This window comes from Elephas maximus, chromosome 21 (assembly GCF_024166365.1).
Source record: "Elephas maximus indicus isolate mEleMax1 chromosome 21, mEleMax1 primary haplotype, whole genome shotgun sequence".
In the NCBI taxonomy this organism is placed as follows: domain Eukaryota; kingdom Metazoa; phylum Chordata; class Mammalia; order Proboscidea; family Elephantidae; genus Elephas; species Elephas maximus.
Window position 1 is genome coordinate 54,727,514 of NC_064839.1, and position 6,070 is coordinate 54,733,583.

The window sequence follows — 6,070 nt, forward strand, 5'->3', positions numbered from 1 at the left end:
GAAGATTAACATGTCCAAAGTGGCTAGAACAGTACTTAGTATATGTAGTAGATATGATCTAAGTGTTAACTATTATTATAAAACAAAGTAAATGCTTAAATCAATCTGTCATTTATTTCAGCAGTTACTATCCTGCAACACTTCAGTTATTGAATAGTGAGAGTCTACTACATCCAGAGCATGGTGCTAGGTATTGCAGCTTCAATGAGCATGAGGGCCAGAGGCACAAGTCACAGGTTCTGGCAGTTTGGCGAGTGTTCTGAGCAAGGGGCTACAGAACCCATGGGTTTAAAGACTGAGTATATCAGTAGACAGGAAGGTGAGTAGAAGGCAACTCAAAAGGAAGTAGGGTAGTTCTATTTAGTAGGAGCAGAAGGAGTTTGGGGGAAAACAGTAAAAGGCAGTGTGCAAACAGATCATGGCCTTACCCAACTGCGTGTGGCAACAAGCAGAGCCCCGCTGGCATATCGGACCTTTGGTGAGGGGTTTGTGTGAAGAGTAAGGAAGCCCAGAAATACCACGGGCCCAGGGCCCAGTGCAGGAAGTCTACATGTCACCAAGTCTTTCCTCCTTCATGGGGCTCCTAGGTAGGAGAGGCATGTTTAAAGTGTGCACATATCCTTCACAACATGGTAATACAATAGTGGGGACAGAGGAGGTGCTCAGTGTTACATGAATTAAATTTTGTCACTGAAACCCAGTTTTATTTTGCAGCTTTAAAAAGTATTCAGAGATGTTGAAATGATAACATTTAAATTTTGGGGGGATATATTAGGTTAAAGGAGCCCCAGCGGCGCAGTGATTAAGCACTGGGATTGCTAACTGAAAAGTCAGCAGTACAAACCCACCAGCCACTCCACAGGAAAAAGATGTGGCAGTTTGCTTAGGTAAAGATTACAGCCGTGGAAACCCTATAGGGCAGTTCTGCTCAGTCCTACAGGGTTGCCATGGGTTGGAATTCATGGCAACAGGCTTACTTTGGGTTTGAATAATAAAATGTTACTAAAAAAATTTTTAAGTATTCAGAAAATGTAAGGATAGATTTCATGTGAGTGAAATACAGAAATGCTACTGGGCTGGTCTCGTATTTTAGTTTTAAATTAAATCCATTGCCATTTTACATTACTGTAGTTCATCTTTAAGTTATAATAGACACAAGAGACACACTACGGACTAGGCACTAGGGAATAACTGTGCTCTCCACCCCTGACTGTCCTAGACAGTGACATCAGTTCTTCTCTTTTACTGGCAGAGATGTATTGTAAAAATAATCTACAGGATTGGTTTTATGTTGTTTATTCTGTTTACAAAACTGTAACCTCATATAGGATTGCCTTAGGACCCAAGTAACAAACTGTCAATCTAAGTAAAACATACGACAGCAGGGATGGAAATGGCAAAACCCAAATGGCATGCTTTGGTTTGAGGTATACAAATTTGGTGGGAAGTAGTCTCTGATTTACAACATATTTGAGTTACTACAAACCACGCCTATAACCATCTTTTTTTTTTTCTGTAATCTTGTTAGTAATATGTACTATATACAATATTGCAGTGTGTAATTTGCTGATGTTATCACTCTTAGATGTTCACTTGCAGGTGTTTACATGTAATGTTTCCTATTCCCAAAGGCAAATAAAGATTGGATTTATAAATACTGATCATAAAAGGCTGTAATAATGAAAACTTAAAAAAAAATAGTTATAATCAGCAGCCTCCAATATGGCCGCCAATGATCCCCGCTCCCAGGTATTCACATCCTTGGACAGTCCCTCCCACGTTGTACCAGGGTTGGTCTCAGTGACCAATAGCATATGACATAAGTGATAGCATATTACTTCTGAGATTAGGCTATAAAGGACTGCACCTCTCATCTGGGGCTCTTGCTCCTTCTGTCTCTGATCACTGGCTCCGGGAAAGCCAGCCACCATGTTATGTGAACAGCCCTGTGGTGAGGAGCTGAGGCCTCCTGCCAACCACCATGGAAGTGGATCCTCCAACTCCAGTCAAGCAGCCCTGGTGATCAACAGGACTGCGACCTCGTGAGAGACCCTGAGCCAGGAATACCTAGTTAAACTCCTCCTGGACTCTTGACCCTTAAGAACTGTGAGATAAATATTTGTGGTTTTAACTTATTGAGTTTTGGGGTAATCTGTTACATAGCAATGGATAACTAATACATTCAACAAAACAAGTGGCTAAATGAATGAATTTGGTATGTACTGTCAGAGCTACAGGAGTTAACATTATGTAGAAAGGACACAGACCTTGATCTTTCAAGGTCCCTCTTAAATATCCATCCAAAATCCCAAACACAACACTCCTCACAAACGTTGAGGAATCCATACTTACTTAGTCATGCTAACTTCTTGTACAGATTCTTTACTCATAGAATTGGACCTTTCATCCTTTCAAGAAGAACAAAATCTGTGATTACAAAACCTTGTTGTTCATATAATGAGCAGAACCCAGTTAATGAGTGATACAAAATTATTTCCAAAGAAAGATTTTTAGTTCAGGAACAGAACTTTTCAAAATTCAAAGAGATGAATAGTTTATTCAAAATTCTACAAGGTAACATTTCATATAAAAGACATCCTAATATTACCCATATACCTAGTTGTAGACCAGGTCACCCTAAACTCCATGACTTAGCTTCAGCAGGATGAGCTCACCAACATGATGAGTGCAGTAATTACATTGAGCAACAGTCCAAGGACTTCAAAGGCCAAGGTAAGTGTGAAAGTAACCATGCTTAAAAAAAAAAAGGTTAGAATTTTAGTTGCTGCCAAATGTAGGAAAAAGCCAATAATTATTTGCTCAGATATTAATAAGGAAGCCTAGATCTTAAAACCAAAAAAAAATTTAAAACACCAACTGAGCTTTCAAGAGCAGCTTACCTGAAGCCCCTCAGCCGATGGGAACAGAAAGGAACAAAAGCCCAGGATTCCTGTGTATTAAAGTGAAATAAAGGGTGGAGTTCAAGGGATGGGGATGGAGACAGATGTGCTCTCTGCCCATATCCCCTTCCCATAGCCCAGGTGGAAAGGGCAGCCCTCAGGTGCCATTCTCTCTACCTGCTGATGCCTCTCTCTGCTAATGAAATTGAGAGTGGGCACCTGACCTCGTGATAACAGCCCAGAGACTTCAGGCATGTCCTGACACAAACCAGCGAGTTCATCAGATGGCCTCTCTCAGACATTAGAGAACAAGGTTAAAGGGATATACAGAAATGTGCTGATATACACAGAGTTCAGAGCTGAGGAAAGGTAATAAGGAAGTACAAAAGAGTAAACAAATTATGAAATGGAGAAAAGACAAAGATGGAAGCTGAAGGAAATACTGAGAGGAAAGTAAAGCCGATGCCTTGGTGGGAGATGAATCCCTCTGAAGTGAGGCCTGAGGGCAAAGAAAGGGTTGGTGACCTCCTACAGATCCTTCTCTTCTTGGGTCTAGGTTCCTAGGTTTGGGGCACCTGAGTCATTAAACAAAATCCCTATTGCCTGAGGCCACATGAGACTTGCTCTCTGTAGTACAGGGGTGGGAATGAAGCAAGCAGTGGGGTCAGAAGCGTGCCTCTCACTCCAGGGCCTGGTGTGGGCCCTGGTACACAGCCAACCTTCGAAGTATAGCTGTTTAGGAAATAAATTTGAGCAAATGAACCAGTAGTATGTTTTCCCAGAGCCTTGTTTCCCATGACATTCTACTAATAACTCCTGAGAGGGATGGCTTCCCAATTCACAAGTTGCTTTCACAGACATTTATTGCGTTTTATCTTTCCAACGGCAGCCCTGTGGGAAACCCAAGGATGATATTAGCCTCACTTCACAGATAATTACTATCCCCATTTTACTGATGAGAAAATTAAGGCTTGAAGAAGTTAATAACTTGCTCAAGGTCATATGGCTAAGGACAGAACCCAGTGTTCTTTCCCCAGAGGATCGCCTCTTGCCATTACGCAGCGCTGCTTTCAAAAGAATCCCCAGAGTCAAAGAGGCTAGACCAAAACAATTTTATTTCAGACAATATTACTAGTAGGATTAGGTTAACCCTTTATCAATACTCTTCCCAAGTACGTTTGAATTTTTTAGGTAATTTGAGTCACAAAACATCTGAATTGGGCACACACAGGCATGTAAGGGAGGCTTGGTCACTTCCTATCAGTGTCCTGTTGCACAAGCTTCGATAGGGTACAAGAAACCACTCTCGGAAGTTTGGTTATAGTCACAGGACAAGGGTGGGGAGTCAGCACATAGAGCTGACAGGCACGGAGTAGGCAGGAAAATGACCTGGCCCAGAAAAAACAGCGGAGGAGGAAACAAAAAGGATGGATTGATTGTGAAGGAAAATTGTAAAAACAACATGAGAAACAAAAGGAAAGGCAGTTTACTGGAGTAAATTAGTGGTAGCCCTTAGAGGGCTGTTCTCGCCACAAACCACCCAAATACTTCCCCAACCACAGATAAATGCCTCTCAAAAGCACACAGGCTACTGGCCAGCTGAGGACCAAATTAGGAGTTAAAAATTTTTCCCAAACCTTTCTAGTTTAGGGGGCATTGGTTGGAGAGGACATAAAAGCGATGTTACTCTTTTGCTTTTGTAATCTGTAAGGCATGATGGTGGAGAGTGCAGGCTGAAAAACCAGTCATTCCAGCTCTGAAACTCTGTGCCATCGCTTAGCTGTGACCTTGGACAAGTTACTTTTAATTTTTTTGGAGTCTCAGTTTCCCCATCTGTAGAGAAATTAAAAGTATTTCCTTCACAGAGCTGTGAATATTAAACGAGAACATGTACACGAAGCGTTTGACACAGAACCAGGTAGTAGTTTGTACTCGGTGATTTTAGTAATTATAATTTTTCATTGTGCGGAATTTAGGGAATATAAAAAGCATAGAAACACACCTAAATCATCATAATCCTACCTCTGTAACATATATCCTTCTAGTCTTCACCTTTTCTATTGAATAAACTTTTCAGATCTAAGCAATCAACAGTCACCAAAAAACCAAACCAAACCCAGTGCGGTTGAGTTGATTCCGACTCATAAAGACCCCATAGCACAGAATAGAACTGCCCCATAGAGTTTCCAAGGAGCACCTGGTGGATTCAAACTGCCAATCCTTTGGTTCGCAGCCATAGCACTTAACCTCTACACCACCAGGGTTTTCTCAACAGTCACAGAGCTAAGCAAATTAAGGTAGAAGTGGAATTAGAACTAAGAAAGGTTTGGGAACAAGAGGCCTCTAGAAATTTTGGGCAGCCAGGGAGTGGAAACTCCAAGTTATCTTCTTGCTGCTGTACTTGGTAGACCTGTACTTCAAAACACCAAGAAGGGACCCTTAATGAGCAAAGCAGGAATGTAAAAGACCGTGAAATAAAATAACAGATCCCTTCACCCTCCTTTTTGATACAGTGCTTCCTCATTTCCCATGAACAGACTTGTGTGTCTCCTGGGCCATAATCCTGGCTGGGCTCAATGGTCAATTACACTGGCTGGAAATGACTGCCAGAAATGAGTCAGCTCACCAGCGTGCCTCTCAGAGAAAATAACTAAAATATTCTGAAAAGGTTATCTATCCCAAATTAAAGATATGTAGAAGGAATATTCCAGACTCCCACCCCAGTCATGAAGTGCTTAATTACCTTCTTTTCAAAGTTCTTTCTCTTAATCTAAACCCTTCCTGCTGCACCCTGTTTTTGGAGAGGGGGATGGGCCATGATGAAGGAAAATAACTGTTATCTTCCTGGGTATTAGAGCTGTATGTTTATGCTAATCAGCCCGTTTTAGGCCAATAAATGACAGCGTCAACTCGATTAGCCGACTGATTTCTGACTCCGGAAGGGTTCTCAGGGCAGTCCCCCTCGCCTACCACCCTCCTAAGATCGAGAACTTGGGCCTGGGTAGAGTACTTTTAAGTACTGCTACTCAAATGAAGAATGGGTTGTCTTTGTTCCGTGATACGTAATTACGCTGCTGTTTGAATCATCAAGTGCTCCACTCGGACCTCTGCTTTTTCCCTCATTTGTGCACGTTTTCCTCGGATTATTACACACACACATACACACGATT